Source organism: Ursus maritimus, unplaced genomic scaffold (assembly GCF_017311325.1).
Source record: "Ursus maritimus isolate PB19 unplaced genomic scaffold, ASM1731132v1 scaffold_7, whole genome shotgun sequence".
Lineage (NCBI taxonomy): Eukaryota > Metazoa > Chordata > Mammalia > Carnivora > Ursidae > Ursus > Ursus maritimus.
In genome coordinates this window covers 30,114,110-30,133,432 of record NW_024426885.1, presented here as the reverse complement: position 1 = coordinate 30,133,432, position 19,323 = coordinate 30,114,110, and the positions used below count along the sequence as shown (strand labels likewise).

The window sequence follows — 19,323 nt, the reverse complement described above, 5'->3', positions numbered from 1 at the left end:
TTCATCGGGCTCCCAGAGAATGTTAACACTGTCTTACTTGGGGTGAGCACCAATTTTTTTTTTAGCCCCTTTTGCATGTGACAGATGCAGGACTGTGGTTCAGATGGAAGCATGTAGGATTGAGTAAAAGATAGGGAGTGACAGTGACATGGCTACGTGGTGAATTTGTCTGCTGCTCAAAGCCATGTGCTTCTCTCTGTTGGGGACAAGATCTCCCTGCTTCCTGAGCTCACAGGGAAGAGGGACCGAGCTCAGTGTGCATCCATACCTCTGACCATCCCCAGCCCCTCAACTCATGTCACTTATTGTCAGGAAGGGGGCTGGAGCATCTTCTGCAGGGTATGGGGTGGGGGGACGAGGATGGCTCCTCATTTGTACCTGTCTTCTCAGGAAGCCTGACACCAGAGTCCAACCTAGGCAGCCAGCCAGTCACCAAGCAGCCTAGATCTTGTGTTGTTTTTTTTTTTTTTAAGATTTTATTTATTTATTTGACAGAGAGAGACAGCCAGCGAGAGAGGGAACGCAAGCAGGGGGAGTGGGAGAGGAAGAAGCAGGCTCCGGGCTGAGGAGCCTGATGTGGGGCTTGATCCCAGAGCACCGGGATCATGCCCTGAGCCGAAGGCAGACGCTTAAAGACTGAGCCACTCAGGCGCCCCCAAGCAGCCTAGATCTTAGAGGACTCCGAGTTTCGTTGTTTTTAGGGCTGGCAGAGATACGCTTGGCAGCAGCTCACCTTTGGTTGGTGTTTACTGTGTGCCAGAAGCATCACGTGCAGTATCTGGGCTAATCCTCACAACCGTCTTATGGGTGGACACTACTGTCACCTTTTTACAGATGAAGAAATTGAGCCCTAGAAAGGTAACGTCACCTGCCTAGGGGCATGCAGGTAAACAGCAAAGCCAGACTGGAACCCAAGCGGTCTGATCTCGGAGCCTGAGCTTTCGGCTCTCACACGGTGTGTCTTCGCCGGACAGGAGGAAGAGGACGCGTGGTTTTCGTATTTAAAGTGAGTTTATGATTGAGCATCTTGAGGCACCTCGCTAGGCCCGTTCAGGCGATCATCTCATTTGTCCTCATTTTACCTATGGGAACATTCCTACCCTTTTTACATATGGGAAAGCCTATGGTCAAGAGGATAAATTGATTGCTGGGGGTCCTGAGGATGAGGAGAGGCAGTGCTAGAGCTCAGGTTAGGTAGTTTGACTCAAATTCTAGTGCTCAGAGCTCATTCTGTTGTGCTGCCTTCCGCCACCTCCATGAAAAGGAGCCGAAGTCTGCTGTAAAGCCTGCAAAGCTCCAAGGACTGTAGCCACTCTGCTCCCTTCTCATTGCTGTTCCCCCTCCTTTAATTTCCCAGCCCCCAAACTACAGCCTCTACACCTAGGAGCCACGTGAGTCCATTGTCCTGAATTAAGTGCTTGGCACTTAGTAGATACTCAGTGAATTTTTGTTGAATGTTGTTTGAGGGCCGAGTGTGCTGGAAGCGGTAGAATCTCAGCCCAGATCGCATTCCTGAAGAGAAATACAAGTAGGATGCAAATACCATTGTTTCCTCGTCTTCTCCCAGGATGAACTTCCACTTTCCAACTCCCAGATGCCAGGGACTTGAAGAAAAGAATGCCCTGGCTCTGCAGACTTTGAATTATTCCCAAATTCCCAAGGGAAAAGAGGCGCCCTGTTAGCAAAGTGCTTGCTGGATCAGGTGTCACTCTTTGTAATTAATAAGACTAATGATTTCTTGCTTTCTTCAGCATTTTGCAGTTTTTTATTTTTTTATTTTGTTTTAAAGATTTTACTTATTTATTCGACAGAGACAGAGACAGCCAGCGAGAGAGGGAACACAAGCAGGGGGAGTGGGAGAGGAAGAAGCAGGCTCCCAGCAGAGGAGCCTGATGTGGGGCTCGATCCCACAACGCCGGGATCACGCCCTGAGCCGAAGGCAGGCGCTTAACCGCTGTGCCACCCAGGCGCCCCAAGCATTTTGCAGTTTTTAAAGTGATTTCACAAATGTTATACATGATTTGTTCCCCACAACCATCCTCTCAGGTAGGCAGGGCAGGAATCATTTTTCCTGTTTTATGGGTGAGGATACTGAGATTTAGAGAGGTTGCTAAACTGCCCAAGATTATTGACAAGTAAGTGGTAGAGAGGTAGAAGCCATAGGAGGTGATGGCTCTACTGCTTTCTCCCTGTGGGGAGAAAGCCTCAGGTTAAAGCCTCAGTTTCCACATCTGTAAAAATGGGGACAAGAGTAGGGCTACTTAGGGTAGTCAAGGACTCCATCACACAAGTGGTGATGTGTGTGAAGTGATGAGCACAGTGCCCACACCCAGCAAATAACAGGGGGTTGTTAATGGCAATAACCAAAGCCAAGTTTATTGTTACTTTGGGGACTTGTATTCTATTGACTCTTGGTCAGCGCAGAGTGTTGGGAAGAGCAGAATGTAGCCTCCCCTGGCCCCACCTAGAAAATCTGCTTCGGGCCACTCTCTCGCCCTTCCCCTGAAGTCAGAGTGTATAGCAAGGGCTGACTATGAATTTCTTTTTTTTCTTTTCTTTTCTTTTTTTTTTTTTTAGGATTTATTTATTTTACAGAGAGAGAGAGAAGTGCACACATGCACAGATGCATGCATGCAAGTGGGGGGAGGAGCAGAAGGAGAGAATCCCAAGCGGACTCCCCACTAAGTGGGGAGCCATCTCACAACCCTGAGACTGTGACCTGAGCTGAAAACCAAGACTTGGCTGCTTAACTGAATGAGCCACCCAGGTGCCCCCTGAATTTCTTTTGATTTGCAAAATCTAGGACCTTCCAAACAGGGCATTTATAAGATACCATTTTTCTTTTGGTAGCAGATAATTAGGACAATATGACAAGTATTTTGTCCATTTAATATCCATTTGCATTTTATTATTCCAGCTCCTCCAGTTCATTAACTATGTAACCTTGGGCAAGTTATTTGGATTTTTGGGCCTCACTTTCCTCATCTGTAGAATGAAGATAACAGTACCTTCTCTGTGGAGTTGTCATGAGGATTAAATGAGTTAATGCACGTAACATCCTTAGAATGGTGCCTGGGACATATTAAAATACTCAGTAAATGGCAGTTACTATTACCACCATGCTTGGCACTGTAAGCCAGCTGTCCCCAACCTTCCTCTTCCCCCCCAAGTTGAGATGCAAGGCCAGTGACGTTCCTACGCAAGACCTAGCTTCCGCTGTATACCCTGATTATCTACCATTCTTGTAATTCCACTCATTTATTCAGGAAAGCAAATCGGAAGCAAGTTGCGCAAGAGTGATATTATAGAGATAGCCTTGAATCTAGCTTCATTTTTAAAAATGTGAACCGTTCACAAAAACTCGAGAACTCTTGTTAGTTACAAATCTCTTGCCTCCCCCCGTGCCCCCTCCCCCATGTTCCGGCTGATTCCAGCAACACCCAGTGGCTACTTTTCTGGGCTGTCTGAAAACAAATACAAACATTTCTTGCTTGGTAGGTCAAGGCTGGGGAGTGCCCTCAGTTTGCCGTGGCTCATCTTCAGCTTGGCAGAACATCTCCGGGTCCGCTGGGGCTTCCTTCCTGGAGCCTGGCACATTTCTCTAACTCGCGCTGTCAACTGCAGACACCTCCTTCGTGAACTTTCTTGGAAAGTGATCAACATCCATGGCAGAGCCACTTTGCTGGGCTTGATACACAGGCCCCTGCAACTCGATTAAAAAACAGTTGTTTTATAGTTATTGTATGCTATTCTTTATTAAGCACCAACTGTGTGGCAGGCGCTGCAGTAGATACTTCACACACATCTCATCTAGTCTTCCTGATAATTCACTGAGAGCTTGTCCTTATTTTAGGGGAGAGGCTCAGGAATATTAACTATTGTGTGCAGGGTCACACAGTGAGAAATGGAAGATTTTGGATTCCAGACCACTGTTTTAGATTCCCAGCTCAGTGTGCCTTCCATGCAATACCTGCCTCGTTGTCAATTTCAGCCAAGGGCTCCCTGGGCCCTAAACAGGTATAGCTGGTTTATTGACGTCATTGCCACCCATGAGTAGCAAATAGTCTGCTTCTGCCAGTTCTTGCACACCCTGAATGTGCCAAAAAGTGCACTTCATGGGACAACCAAACGTTCATGCGTTTGTCCCCCCTGTCCCCTTCCCCCCACCCCTTGCAATGTCTGTGAAACAGACCACACTGTCCTCTGTAAAATGGGATATCACACATGGCATTGATTTTTTTGCTTAGCTAATGCACCATGTTCCTCCAAAATAGACTGTCACGTGGCACGGGCATTTTCGTTTCTCAAGACCTCACATCACTGAATCAGTACCGTTTATCATCATCATTGAAATCAGTACCATTTATTAACCTGCCATGCATGCATTCAATACCCTACCAGGTCTTTGACACCAGCGTCTTCCATTTTCACATCGGCCCTGTGAGGTAGGCATAATTCCATTTTCCAGAGGAGGAAACTGAGGCTCAGGGAGATTAAGACCCTTGCCCACAAAAGTGGAGGAACTGCTATTTGAATCCTAGTAGTGTATCCCAGGGACCTATATCTTAAGCACTATGGGAAACTGCCTCCAAATATTCAGTACTTGTCCTGGGCACTGGGTTAGGTGCCAGGCACAGCAGGAAGAGTTGGTTCCATTCTTCAAGGAGCTCATGGTATGATGGACTCAATGATACTGGAGCTTCTGTGATTAGGTTTCATTTTTTCCAAACCTGTTTCCTCTTGGCCACACCGTAGTGGGCAGATCCATGGCACACAGTGCCAAGGGTTCACGGGGAGCTGGTGATGCTCTGCATAGCGGGGTTTATGCCCCTGATGTCTCTGTTTGCTCTTTGTCTTTCTTCCCTCTCTGCTATCACGTCAGGTGCACAGAACCAAGCTCACCTAGGTCTTGTCTGATGTGATATTCCTATTTGTGGCCTGGCCCAGGACTGGCTGCTGAGGAGAAGGGAGGCCTTACTTGGCTGGGAACTTACTGCTACTATGGCTTTTTATAAGGCCCCAAATGATTTTTTTTAAAAAACATGGTGCATGGTACTGTTATCTGGGCCCTCTCCCTGAGGAACAGGATGGGTCAGTCTTTGGAGTCAATGGGCAAAAGGAGAGCTACACTGGGTCCTTTCATCTGCAGCCGACCCCTCCTGTTTGAACCTGAGCCTAGCTCTGTCCTGCTGTGACATGTGTCCCATAGAAGATCCAGGGCCTGGATGTCTGGTGTATTGCTGACCATCAAGTATTTTCACTGCAGCTTTAGGCAGAGGTGCTCAGCCTGCCACTTTTGACTGCACCACCCCTTGGGCACTTGTCTATGCCTGGGACTCTGGCCCACAGGAAGTGTCCAAGGAGAGATTTCAGCCTACTGGCCCTGTTCTCCATAGTCCAGTGCTAGTTTAGGTATGGATGGATGGGGACCTCTTTTATAGGCTGGGTCTGGGGCCTCTCAGGTTTTTTAATTAATTAATTTATTTATTTTTAAGATTTTATTTAATTATTTCACAGAGAGAGTGGGGAGAGAGAATGAGAGAGCACACAAGTGTGAGCAGGGGGAGGGGCAGAGGGAGAAGCAGGCTCCCACTGAGCAGGGAGCCAGATGTGGGACTCGATCCCAAGACCCTGGGATCATGACTTGAGCTGAAGGCAGATGCTTAACTGACTGAGCCACCCTGGTGCCCATGGGACTTCTCAGTTTTAGAGATGAAATGATCCCTTTTTCAAAAGCTGCGGGGTTGGCAGACATGTTCAGAATCTTTCTTTCCTTTTAGGAGAAGAGAATTGGCACCAATAAGGAATTCAGCGGGAGGAACTGGTCAGGGAGGTCAAGCCACTGGTCTGTGTTCTATACTGCACAGTCAGAAGTGGAGCTGGTGTCATACCCAGGAAGTTTGATTCCATTTCTCTTGTCTTTCTTCCATCTTGCTTCATACCTGTGTACACATTATTAATATATGTCTCATCATCCGTGACGGCTTCTGGCCAGTCTCTGGAGGGAGCAGAGACAAAGAAAGATATGGTACGATTTTAAGTAAGACATACAGTGTAGACAAGCGAGACAAAGGCAACGTGTAGATACTTTAGCTAGAGTTGAGATGGGATAGGACAATTATTAAGGGTAAGTGAGGAGAGTTGCAGGAGGGTTAGTGATTTGAGTAAGGAGTGCAGGTTGGAGAGAAGCAAGTAATATGGTTTTCCTTATTGTGGAAGTTGTATTTATGTAAAAGGTGTGAACACCAGAAAGCCCACAGAAGAAAATCTCCTGCGCACTCCCAGCACCCTGTGAGAGTCCCCATTCCCATTTGGTGTTCATCCTTCCTTGCTTTTGTATTTTTTTTAGGGAGCAGAATCAAATGGGCTGTGTACCCCAAGGTTAGGGAAGGTCTTGAATAGTGAACGGGGAGTTTAAATCAGAGGAGGCCTCTGCTGGTCCCTGCACATGGGGTGCAGATGAATGACGGGCTTCAGGTGTCCGCCATCTGTGAGCAGGCAGGACAGAAGCCTCTAATAAACCAGGGGCTCCCCCCACCCCAGACTTGGGACTCATTTTCATCAGGGAGGAGTCTCCCATCTGCTCGTGGGGGTCAAGGGAAAGAATTTCTCCTGCGTTATCTGGAAAGCTTGCTCCCCGTCCAGTTTTTTCAGCAGAGCTCTCTTCCCTGGAGTTGGGGATGCATAGCCAGTTTTGCCACACCACAAAGCGTTGCTGCTGCGTGAGGTCATTTCAGGGGAGAAACTATATATAGCGGAGGACTAGCATCAGGACAGCTCCATACTGTTCGGGCTGCTTAGCATTGCCCTTCGGCCCGTGTAGCCAGGGTGACCTCAGACTCCGCGCTGGCTAGTGGGCATCCCATTGTGTCTTCAGTGCTCCCTCTGTGTTCCCTGGCCAGTGCTCACCCACACAGGACCGAGTTGTGGCCCTGCCCCAAGCCTGAGAGCCTTTAAGGGAACAGCCTTACCAGAGGGGCAGTGGGAAGAGTCCAGGGGCCGGAGTTCCCTCCCAGCTCTGCCGCTTGGCACTCAGCTTGGTATATATAACAAATAGGCGCTGCACTGGTTGACGCCAGGGAGACTGGGACCCCATGAGATTCCACTGAAGTCGTGGGGTCCTGCAGAGCACACAGTTTGAAAACTGCTAGGCAGGACCACCCTCTGGGGTCTCTTCCAGCTTTGGGTTTCATGAGTCTGGCCTTGTGATGGTCTATGGCATGAATGACCCATCGGAAGGGGTGCAAACTTTGTGACCTCTTGGAGATTTTGATGGTTATCATGGGTAGACTGGGGGCATGCTGTAGGGACAGAAATCTCGGGGAGAGTTGTTTCCAGGGGGGCAGATGGGGAAGCACAGAGTTTGTGGATGCAGTCTGACTTGCTGGCTGCCATAGGCTGTTTTCTCTGGCCTGCTCCCACCTGCCTTTCCTTTCAGTGCTGGTTTGTCCCGAAGAAGAGATGAAAATGAGGTTATGATGCACTTCAGGCAAGGAAAGTGCATTTAATTTAAGTTGCCTGGGGCTGAGTTTAACATTTTATATGTGAGTATTTGTAGAACACGGAGGTGCCTTTGGCAGAAATCAGAAAGCCAGGATCTGGGGCCAGCTTTCCTTCATTCAGCAAGTTTGTTTGTCGAGCACCTACTTTGTATTCCTGGAGAGGCGTAAGGGAGATCCCAGCTGTGTTAGTACCCCTTGATTGCGAGTCACAGAAACCAACGGAATCTAGCTTAAACAAAAAAGGTGATTTATTGTAGGGTTTCGGGGGGGGGGGCAGTGCTCAGGACCCCACAGCAGGATTGCTGCCTGGCCTTAAGCAGGAACTGGAAAAACCCCATTAGAATCTTTTTCCCCTCGACTCCATGTCTCCTTCGGCTTCCTCTCTCCACAGCCCATACAGTTGCAAGTGTTCGTGCAGTAGTTCCAGCCACACTCAGAGGGACTCAGCTATCCCAGCCCCAAGTCCAGATTCCCAGGAGAGCATGTCCAATTGGCCCAGCTTGGTCCACTCAGCTCCAGCCAGGGAGTGGGGGTCACATGTGACAAAACCTGTGTGGGAGGGGCCACTCCTGACCCCTTGTAGACTCGAGGCAGCTCCAGAAAAGGGGAACTTCTGAGCTGCATCCCTAGCTCTGACACTGGCGGGTCTTCCAGGCCTTGGTGAGGAGCTCTGGTCTCAGGGAGGGGAGCCAGGCACAGGTGGAACACCTACCAGCCATCCAGGAGACCAAGAGGCGACCCTTGGCAGAGCCTGCTTGTGGCCAAGTATACGGCTCCTCCAGTTGGGGCTGTCACGAGGGGACAGGGCTCCCCGAGCTTGTATGGACAGTGTTCCACACAGAGCAGAGGCCCCTCCAGGTTAGCTCAGGGAGAAAGGGTTTGCTGGCAGGATAGTGGCCAGGCAGTTGTCCTCACGGGAGCTGGGGCTGGAGAGCAGTCAGGAATGGAGGCGGCTCTGTCTTTTGGGGGCTGGTGGCCTCTCTGCTTTCATCTGAGCATCTGCTCTTGGCTTTACTCTCCGTAGAGCCACCCTTCTCTTACTCATCCGCTTGTTCCATGACTGAGAACACCAGTGCTGAGTTCTGGCAGCCTGTGGATTGGCTTCTCTGGGTCACGGGGCCACCCAGGTACAGGCCACAGGTGCAGGGCCTGATCACACAGGATTCGAGGCTGCCCCTTTCAGGACTTTGGGTGGGACAGGCATTAAGGAACAGTCTCCTGCAGTCAGCGGACGCTTATGGGCACTGGAGAGTGGAGCCGCAAAGATGGAAAAGAGGAGGGGCTTGGGAAGGCACATCAGCCTAAGCTCAAGCAAAGATGCAGGGAGGGGCTGGGGGCAGGTGTGTGCTTTGGGGAGGAAGCAGTAAGAGGTCAGGCCTGAAAGGCCCCTTCAGAGCCAAACTGTGGGGCAGGGGTGTGGAAGTGATGGGGAGCCACTGAGAATGCGTGAGCAGAGGGATGTCTTGGACTCGAGAGGGCACTCTACTCTGGCCTCAGAGGATGAAGAGGATGGCTAAGGAAGGGCCGGGGCAGGACAGAAGACAGAAGCCAGCTAAGACGCTGGCAGTGCTCAGGCAGGTGGGGAAGCCCTGCTGGCATGTCAGCAGTGGAAGTGCCAGGGGTACGGAAGCCCCTTTGAAGAGAGAGTTCAGGGGTGACAGGTTGGCTGAAGCAGAGGGAGGGCGCAAGATGGGGCAGGCAGGGAACGGGGAGCATTGGGGAAGGCCCGGCAACACGGGTGTGGGGAGGGCCGGCTCTTTGAGGGAGAAATTGTTGGCCAGCCTTCCACAGCAGTGCTGCTAGAGTGCTGTTGTCGAGGTCGGGAGAACTGAGGATATTTAAAGCAGAAAGGGAAGTCACAGGGTAAAGGAGGAGACTTCTGGAGAATGCTCCCAGGCTCACCAGCTCTGCTTCTCAGGAACTCTGGCCCTGCCCATGTTGCCTCAGCTTCCTCATCTTCAAAATGGGAACAATATCTGCCCAGTCCCCTCCTAGTGTTGTAGGGAAGGTCAAAGGTTATGTACATGACCATGCTTTGTGCTCAGGAAAGGCTCACGCAGATGCAGGCTGCCTTGTGATAATTGCTGCTTGTGTGACAGCCTGCACAGTGACCCCCCCCCCTGGGGGGGTCAGGGAGCCTTCCTTCCTGGACCTGGGACGACGTGACCTGATGCGAGCTCCCCACAGCCAGCCCAGACTCCCTGACTCCAAATCAGGGTTAGCGTTGAGAACAGAGCCTTTCTGGAACTTGAGTCTGGGGGTACCTGGATGACTGATTCGGGCTAGGAAGAGTTCACCCCCACTGACTTCCAGCATTCCCCTGATGGGTGCTGTGTGTGTGTGTAGAGTCCGAGCCCGACGGGCAGGCCTGAAGCTGAGAGAGAGAGAGAAAAGAGGCAGTTGGGGAAGGGCATGGTTCTGGGCGGGCTTAACTCATGCACATTTCAGAGTGGAACTGCAAGGGGAATTCTCCCCTGGGTGGGCCTTCTGGGCCTCTTCCCTATAGGGAAATCCACGGAGCACTGTTTCAGAGTTCCCAGGAAAAGGGGAAATGAAACCTGCATCCTGTTTTGCCGCCAGCCTAGGGAAGAGGACCCAGATGGTGAAGGTCGTTGATGGCAGTATCCTAACACTGACTGAAATCCTGGGGCCTGCGGAGTTGGGGGAACAGAGAGAGCTTGAGGAGGGGACCCGAGGTCAACCCGGGAGAGAGCCTGTGGCCTTCCTGTTCTGTGCCAACCTTTCTTCACCCAGTAGCGCCCAGCAGCCTGGTTCTTTCTTCCCAGCTGCCCCTCCCTCTGAATTGGCCCAGCTTCCCCCTACTGCCCACATCCTGTGATCTTTCTGGCTTCCTTCTGGCTCACCTGCAGCTTCTAGTCTCGGGGAAGGGAGCTTCCTGTGCCCACCCATCTTTGGTTTGGGTCTTTCACCCCAGGCTTTCTCTTCCTCCCCCTCCAGCCCCTTTGGCTATTTCCGGTCGTTTCTCTCCCGCAGAGCCCCTGCTGGAGTCGCCTGCTCCCCCCACCCCAAGCCAGACTCTGTATTCTGCTGCCAGCTCCGTTCCAACCCAGGCCCCTTGGAGTATTACTTTTCCTAAAACGCAGCAGCTGTGCATTTTGCTGGCCCACCCAGCTGTTCTTGTCCTTGACCACAGAGGTCATATCATTTGTGACAATAAATAGGAAACAAGAATGAGAGGGTTGCCAGGTGCCTCTGGACTGCCCTTCTCGCTGCCTGCATTCCTGCTGGGAAACAATAATAGTAATCCAAATAATAAAGCTGACATTTATAAATACATTCTGTGTTCAGTTATCAGTTTCCAGATGCTGTGCCAAACATTTTACACATGTCATCTCATTTAATCTTCATACTGACCTGATGAGGTGAGTTGAATTGTCATACTCTCACAGTTAAGGAAAATCTGACATTACCAGCGAGTAAGTGACAGAACAAGACCAGAATTCATGTGGGTCTGACGCCCATGCCCATCTCTTTCCTGGGATGATGTGTCTGCCTCCGACTGGAGGAGGAGAGGTGCCACGGGGCCAGGGATCCCCACTTAGGTTCTTCTGTCCTCCAGTTGCCTGTTGCAACTAATAACTAGTCCATAGAAGGAAGCCTTGTGGTGTCTTTTTCAGAGCTGTGCTTTGTTTTTCTTTTCTCCATACCCCGAACAATGAAAAGACCTTCAGATGGTAGGGGTGTTAGTATTTCTCTTTGCTGTGGACTCCCCCAGACCAATATCCCATTTTACATCTGAGAAAATGTCTTCCTCATCTTAATTGGACATTGTCCCAACAAAGGAGCTTCAAAACTAGAAGTAAATAGCCTAACCTCTCGACTTTCCATCTGATGGTCTTCCCACCAATCCTGTTGCCATTCTATTCTGAGAGTGCTAGAAATATGCCCCAAAGGTTCCTCTTCTACACATTCTTTATTGACTTAGAACATTTCTACTCTTTGCGGTAGGCCTTTTGGGTTCTATTCTTGTCCATGAGTGGCAATTGTCAATGGGAAAGAGAAAGAGAAAAAGAATCAAAATCTCTGGGGATTAGGGTATATTTGAAGTTAGAAAAAGCATATTCAGTGTCAAAATCACATTTAGGTTTATCAGAAATATATTGTTTTTAAAGCGTAAACTATTGAAAGTGGAGTTTGACCAAACTTTTGCCTGACGTGATAGTAATTCTCAAGTGAAAGATGGCACAGTTGTAGGTAGGGGTGTGTATATGAAGTCTGTGTGGGGAGTGTGCTTAAAAAGGCTGAGAAACACGGTCGTCCAATAGGAGACTGTAGTACCCTGTCTTTCTGTGTCCTGTGGTCCTATTGGTATTTACTAGAGGACTTTCGGGATGGTGCACATTAAATGGGGGCGTCCTCCCTGTTGTGTCTTAGTTGAACCAAACCCTCTTAGGGCTCTGGGTGGCCTACCCAATGGCCTCGCCACTCACTTCCTGCCGTATGCCAGATGAAGGTGATGCGTAAAGGCCTGGTCCTGGAGAGTTCAATTCTAATCTGAAGTGCATACTGCCGTAAAGCTCAGATGTGCATTGAGTTTCTATATGCCAGGCCCCATGCTGGGCCCAGGGTATGCAGCTGCACAAAACAGATGTGGCCCTTGCTCTTGGGGCCCACAGAGTAGTGGGCAAATAGATCATGCTCGAAGAATAAAAATGTAATACGTGCTATCAAGGAGAGAAGAGGGGAATTATAAGGTAGGGAGAATGAATTATTTTGGGATATAGGATAAAAAGACATCCCTGAAAAAGATACCTAAGCTGTCCCTGAAGGCTGAGTGAGACCGAGGTAGCTATGTTGGTCTCATGTGGCTTCACCCTTAGCCAGAGCTATTGGTTGGCCCATGTGACACCTTTAGGTGAATCAGAAAAAGATGCCTGCCCCGGGCAGAGGCAACCCAACCAGGACCCACCACTGGTGAGTGAACACAAGCCAGGTCTCAGCCTCCACTGGCCTCTGGTCCTGGTGCGCATGTGTGCAGTGCAGCCCAAGACGGGTCCTTACCCAAGCTGAGTAAAGGGAACTGAGTGTGTGAAGGCCATTGGACAGAAAAGAGCTTGAGGCCTTCCAAGAAAGGAAAGAAGCCACTGAAAGCAGCAAGTGGCCACCTCCGCTTCCCTCCCCCTGTAAGGAGAAAGGAGAGGGAGGCCACGTTTGGAGTCTGGAGCTGCTAGGCTGGCCAGCAAACTCTCATCGTCTGGCTTCATCGGGGCTGTACCTGTTGAGTGTCTGCTCTGACTTTTCCATTGTACGTGTCCCTTCTGCAGTGGCCCAGGAAGACAGAAGGACTGTTAGGAGGGAGTTCTGGGGAAGCTGGGCCAGAGATCGAGGCGCAGGTCCTGCCAGCTTCCATTCAGCCTCCCCAAGACAAGTGCCTACTTTGTGCCGTATTCTGTGCTAATCTTGTAAATTTGGAACATCATGGACTTTTCACCATTTTCTTTGTCTTCTCTCCTGAGACACACAACCTTTCATTCCACAGGTAGGGATACTGGACTCACATGGAAATTATGGCTAGTAAAGGGAGACTCTGCTCGTGGCAGGGGAAGCTCTGCCCGCCTTAGAGAGGGTAGCGGGGCATGCTTGCGGAAGTGGCATTCAAGTTCAGTTCTAGACGTGTGTGGACCACTGATATGTGGAGTAAGCAAAACTCTCTGCTTTTGGAGGGAGGGGTCATATGTTGTTGAGTGGTGAGTTTGCAGTGCTTAGCATGATGCCTCACTCATCGTAGGTGCTCAGCCCAATTTGGAGGCAGAACAGTCCTCTCCAGCATCTCTCCAGGAAGGCTGTCTGAATTCTAACCCAGGTTTTCTGTCGCGTGCGCAGGGTCTGCCATTGTGCCACAGCAGCCTAGTGGCAGAGCAACTAAGGGATGTTTGGGGAACTTGAAATCGTGTCTTGAGGAACTGGGACTACTTAACAAGAAAACACAAGGCATAGGAAGATCAGGAAGGTGATCCCTGAAGAACTGTGGTCCTGATATTACTGCCATATACTGAGACTCTCCTGTGTGCCAGGTATATGCTGGGGACTTCACATACCTGATCTCATTTAGTCTGCACAGTAACCCAAAGGGGAGAATAGTATCATCTCTATTTAATAAAGGAGGGAACTGGGGTTTAGATCACATGATCCACCCAAGATCACCTACTTGGGATTTGGAATGGGTCCCTCTGGCTCCCAAACTCATAATCGCGGAGAGATTTTAACTACTGCACAGTGTTGCCTGGAGCTTTTGTCATGTAATTCAGAAGATAGAGCTGGCACTCCCCGGTAGAAGTTCCAGGGAGGTCATTTTTTTGTTCCCCGTAAGGGCGATTTCTCTTCCTAAAGGAGAGCAGTCTGAAACTAGAAGGGGCTGCCCTTGGAGAGCCCAGCTTCTACTAGAGGACCCCCTGACCCCAATGGGATCTGGTGGGTGCAAAAGTCGAAGCTCCCCTGCCCTAGCCTGGTAGGGGTTTTTTCTGAATGAGCTGTGAGGTCCACCCTCAGCCAAGCACAGACAGCACCATCCACATTTCCTGCATCGTCCTGGCCCAGATCTTTTGCATCCTGTTTCCTTGTTCTCCCTGAAGTCCCAGCAACAGGGCTGGGTCCAGCTTACCTCCACGAGGAGCTGGGCAGCAGCGTTGCCTGGCCCCCTTTGGAACGGGCTGCACACCCCACCTGGCCAGGTCTCTGGAGCCTGGCCTGGAGGCCGGCACTTGGGTGGGTTTCAGGAGAGGGCAGACTGGGATAGGTGCGCTTACTCTGGGCTCCTTGGGGCTACAGAGGTTTGCAAAACTGTACTGATTGTCCTTTGACTTTTGCTTTGCCTCACTGACTTCCCGTGGCCACACGGCTGGCTCCAGGATGCAGTGGGGTGCTGTAGGGTTCTAGAGCCCCTGTCCCAACATCAAGTAAGCTGATGTGGGTGCGAGCCCTTTTGTAAACCACAGAAGACTGTCAACGGTCGGAGCAGGCCTGACAACTGACTGGCGTTAAGCCCTGTAGGACATCCATGGGACGGTCCATCGAAGTCAGCACACGTGGCAGGACATTAGTGCTGGGAGAGCTGGAAAGGTGGCAGAGTCCGGCCACCTACCCAGTGTGGGGTTGCTCCACTCAGCACCCTGCAGGGGGTCGGCCAGATTTTCCTTGAGCAAGGCTAGCTTTTGATGGCGCTCACGAGGAGCCAATCCTTCCTTGCATGGGCCTGGCCCTCCCCGGACCACGTTCCTTGTGCTGCCGTGCTGTCCCTCGCAATGGATGTCTACGCTCCCAGCTGGGCCTCCTTTGTGTCTCCCACCTGCCGGTCCTGCAGGAGCAGGTCTGCTGCCCTTTTGTGAAGTTTTCCTGTTTCTGTTCCTGGGATCTGAGTCAGCGATAAGCATTGGTGACCCTTCTTACAGTGTGGTGAATGTCAAAGAGAGGGTGTGGGCCTTGCCTGGGTCATCCCAAATGTGTGGCTAGGCAGGAAACACAACCCCAGAGATGCTCAATCTTGTCCTTCACTGCTTAGATGCATTCTGCCTCTTTCCTGACCTCAAGCCTGTTTTACAACAAGATTCTGCGAGCGCTTTCCGAATGGCAAGGTCAAAGCTTTTGGCTTTCTTCCTCTTTAGAACATACCTGGCTGGTAGGGTGAGGGTGGGGATGGACAGGCAGGAGCCATATGGTGCCAGGAACGGGACATAGCAGCTCGGAGGCAGGATCTGGAGGGGGGCCAGGGGATGACGGCTTAGTGTCTCTGCTGCCAGGGGCTGGGGCCACCCCGGTGACTCCTTCCTAATTCTCCTTTAGAGGACTTTCACCTCCCTGTCTCTTTCCTTTTTCTGCTTTTCCTGTTTTTCTTCTTGTGAGGCACCCCTGAGCTGTTCTGCCTTCCAGCTCTGCCCACTTGGAGATTCCCAGATCTGAAGCTTTAGCAGCCTTCCCCCCTCATCTTTCTTTAAAGCATCTTCTCCTTCAGGGCTCGGCAGCCATACCTGCTGCTTCAGAGCAGCTCCCGCCTGCACCTGGGAGCTTTAACATGGGAGCCCCAAACAGACCCTCCAGATGCCTGCCTGCTAGCCTGCCCAGAACATTTAATTGGCCCTTGCAGTGGGTGAGATGTTACTGCGCAGGGACATTTCACGACAGTGCCTTAATCCTGACGGACAAGTCCAGCGGTAGGAATTTTATGCAATGTGGCAGGCCAACAAGGAGGATGTCTGGGGGTAATAGCAGGAGACTGGCGTTCGTGGAGTACCTGCCACATACATCCTGTCGTTTATCCTTGAAGCGGCCCTGTGCGGTGGCATCATCTGTTGTCCTGATTTGAGAACTAAAGCTTGCTTAGAGTCACAGGGTGGGGTTAATGGGTGGGGTCAGCGTGCGAATCTTCTGCCGGGCTCCCGAGCCTGAGCCCGTCCCCTGGTCTGTGCTGGCCCTCTGCGGGGCCTCTGCCTTCTTCACTGTTTCTTCGCTGGTGATGGTTGTAGGAAGTGGGGTAGAGCTGTCAAGGACTGGTCGAGCCCAGCAGAGCTGGGATGGCTGGGCAGATGATTCGGGGACCTGGGGGGCTGGGGGAAGGCAGTGGCTATCTCCCGCCCTCATACCTTCTGGTTGGGTGTGACTTGGTGTGTATCCAGAAGTGGAGTGAAGGAGAGGTGGTGCTGGGTGTAGCAGCCCCAGAATTATGGCAGGACTGTTGATCTGTGGGGGCCCTCAAGCTTCCCTGGTTCCTTGGTTTCTTCATGGGAGGTGGTGTCGGTGAGATGATGCCCCCACCTCCTGGGCCACGTCCTTCCCCATTTCTCTCATTCATTCTCTTCTTCCTCCCTGTGGCAGCCAGCACGGTGAGTGTGAGGAAACCCACAGAGGGTCTAAAACAGGCATGTGTGTGCATTTGGTTTTACATCCCTTTAACCCTTTCTTACCTACAGGAGTCAGCCTTTTATTATTATTTTTTTTAAGATTTTATTTGTTTATTTGACACAGAGAGGGAGAGAGCACAAGCAGGGGGAAGGGCAGAGGGAGAGGGAGGAACAGGGAACCTGAGAAGTCAGGCTTTCAGACGTTGAGGACCAGCTTTGTCTTTCATGTCCCTCTCAAGGGCTCTGCTGCTGCCTTTTCCTGCTCTCGTTACAGGCTCTTCTACCCGTCTGTGGATTCTGGCATGTTCCTTGTTTAACTTTTGCCCTGCTTTGTACAATGGCTTCATCTTGCCTCCTCTCCTAACCCTGCTGGATCGTAGTGGGTTGGCTGGGAGTCAGCACTCCCGATTCCCTGGTAGGCACTGAGAAAAGTGTTTGAGGACAGTGCAGACTTATGTCCCATTGCTGTGCAGGAGTGCATTCAGTAATGTAAGGCTGTATATTGCTGTGAAAAGGGACCTAATTATGCAGTGGCTTAAAGAATGAGAATGGATTTTTCTGACACACGTAATGGCCCTGACATCCCTGACCTGAACAGACCGTGTGAGGGGCTGCTCTGCTGCTTGTGGTGGTTCCGGTACCCAGTCCCTTTGTGTTTTCAGTCCATCACAGGACATTGCATGGTTGAAGCTGGGTTGCCAGCACACTCGGGATCCGACCAGCAGAAGGGAAAAGAGAAGGTGGAGGAGGCGTGCCCGCTGTATTTGGGCCCAGGTCCTTTAGGGCTTGGCTCCTGTCCCTACAGCTCACATTCTTTTGGCAGGAATGTAATCACATGGCCACCCTGACTGCAAGGGAGACTGGGAAACGTAGTCCGGCTGGCTCCACTTGCCAAGGCGGAGGAGAGAATGGGTTTGGGTAGACAACTAAAAAGTCTCACTGCAAAGGTGGAGAGTATTTTCATTTGCATGTGCTGAGACAAGACTGTTTCTCTGCAAGTAACAGTGTCCTCTCTCTTTGATAACTGCACACATGCTTCCCTCTTTGGCAAACATCTGTACACCAGGCTCTAGGCTATACAAACTGGGGGCACCAGAAGCTGAGTGAGGCAGTTCCCGCCTTTGAGCAGCTCAGTGTGGTCTGGAGGGGGCAAGCATGAAGACCAGACTGTCTCTAAGTGCCAACATAGAGTCCTCATTCTTGTATGTGAGGCATGGCAGATGGAGAGCTAACAGGCCACCCGTGCCTTGAGATGTTTGCAGGTATGCAGACTAGGAGACAGAAGTGGAGTGCTGGGAGCAGGTTTGGTTTGTGGAGTCAGGAGGGCTTCACGGAAGAGGTAACGTTTGAGCTGGGCACAGAAGGGTTTCCCCTTCAACAAGAGGGGAATCTTCAGGAAAGAAGACCAAAAGCAAAGGCGTGGGGACTTAGAAGTTCATACAAAGTTGATGGCTCTGGGGTGATCTGAGCATACTGGGAGAGATCTACACGGCTCACTCCTCACTCCAACCTGGCCTCTGCACCTGTCTCTTGCACCTGCATTCCTTGGCCACCTTTCCTACAATTGTATGTTCCTCGGGACTTTATTTTCTGGCTTTATTTAGTATACACATATAAATACTTGATGTAGGGGTGCCTGGGTGGCTCAGTTGGTTCAAGAGCGGCTGTCGATTTTGACTCAGGTCATGGTCTTCAGGGTCCTGGGATCAAGCCCCACATCCTGGCTCCGCACTCAGCAGAGAGCCTGCTTCAGGATTCTCTCTCTCCCTCTGCCCTTCCCCCCAACTCGAGTGCACTCCCTTGCTCGCACTCTCTCAAATAAATAAATAAATAAATAAGCACCTGGTGTATCTTTATTGACCTGTGAATCATTTGTCTCTCCCGCTGGAGTGTAAGCTCCATGAGAGCAAGGACTTTTTGTACAGAGCCTGGTAAACAGCAGGTACTCAAATATTTGTTGAATAAATAAATGAGTAAATAGAAATGTGTATTGCAGATCCTATTTTTGGGAAACCTTGATTTCCACACTAAGGCGTTTGGCTTTTGTTTTGTAGGCAGTGGGGAGCTATGGAAAGTTCTTGAGCAGGGGAATGACATGATCTCTGCTGAGAAAGTTACTGGCAATGGCAGGAAGTTAGGTTGGAGCAAGGAGAGAGTGCCCCCTTCCTGGCCCTCGCCCAGCTCCCGAGCAACATACCCTTCAGCCCGATGCCCTGTTCGTGCAGTCGTGAAGTCTGTTCCTGGACATAGTCATTTTGTTTGGGCCAAGCAGAAGATTTAGTATGTAGCAATGGGGTGGATGTGAGCTGACCTCTGCCTTTCTTTTTGGGGACCAGAGAGGGTCTAACAAGCACTGTTGTGCACTGCTGGAGGAGTTGAAAATTGATATGGTCTTTCTGGAAAGCAGTTTGGCAAAGGGCACCAAGAACCTTAAAAATATCCCTACCTTTGACCTAGAAATTCTACCACAAGGACTTTCTCATAGGGAAATGAGCTGAAGTACGTGCAAAGCTGTATGTATGCAGACTTTCATCCTAGTGTGAAAAAATAGAAATAATCTAAATATGTAACTCAAGTACCTCTCAAATCCATCGCTCGTCTCCATGCCCGCTAAACTCTGCCTGCTACGTAAGAGACACTCAACAAAGTCCAAGTGCAGGTCCTTCTTTTCTCTCCTCTGCTAATGTAGCACCCTCCTAAGTGGCCCTCTTGCCTCCAGTCTAGGCCCCTGAGACCCACCCGATGCACGCATTCCAGAGTCAGCTGTCACAACTTCCGCTTCACCTTTTTACAGGCCTCTCATCTCTTACAGAGTAATATCCACACTGTTTCACTGGCCTAAAGGCCCTCTGTGACCTGTCCACGTCCCATCTTGCATGGTGCATTCTGATGGCACTGTTTGTGATTCTCAGACCATGCTCGCCCTGGAGGCCTTGCTAATATTGTTTCCTCCGCCTGGCTCGACC

At 50.7% G+C, this 19,323-nt stretch overlaps 1 protein-coding gene across 1 annotated transcript in view; it reads left to right on the top strand.

Annotated features, from left to right (window-relative positions):
- UBTD1 (ubiquitin domain containing 1) overlaps positions 1-19,323 on the top strand; it is a 52,258-nt gene that overhangs the window by 8,960 nt on the left and 23,975 nt on the right. The window lies entirely within an intron of this gene.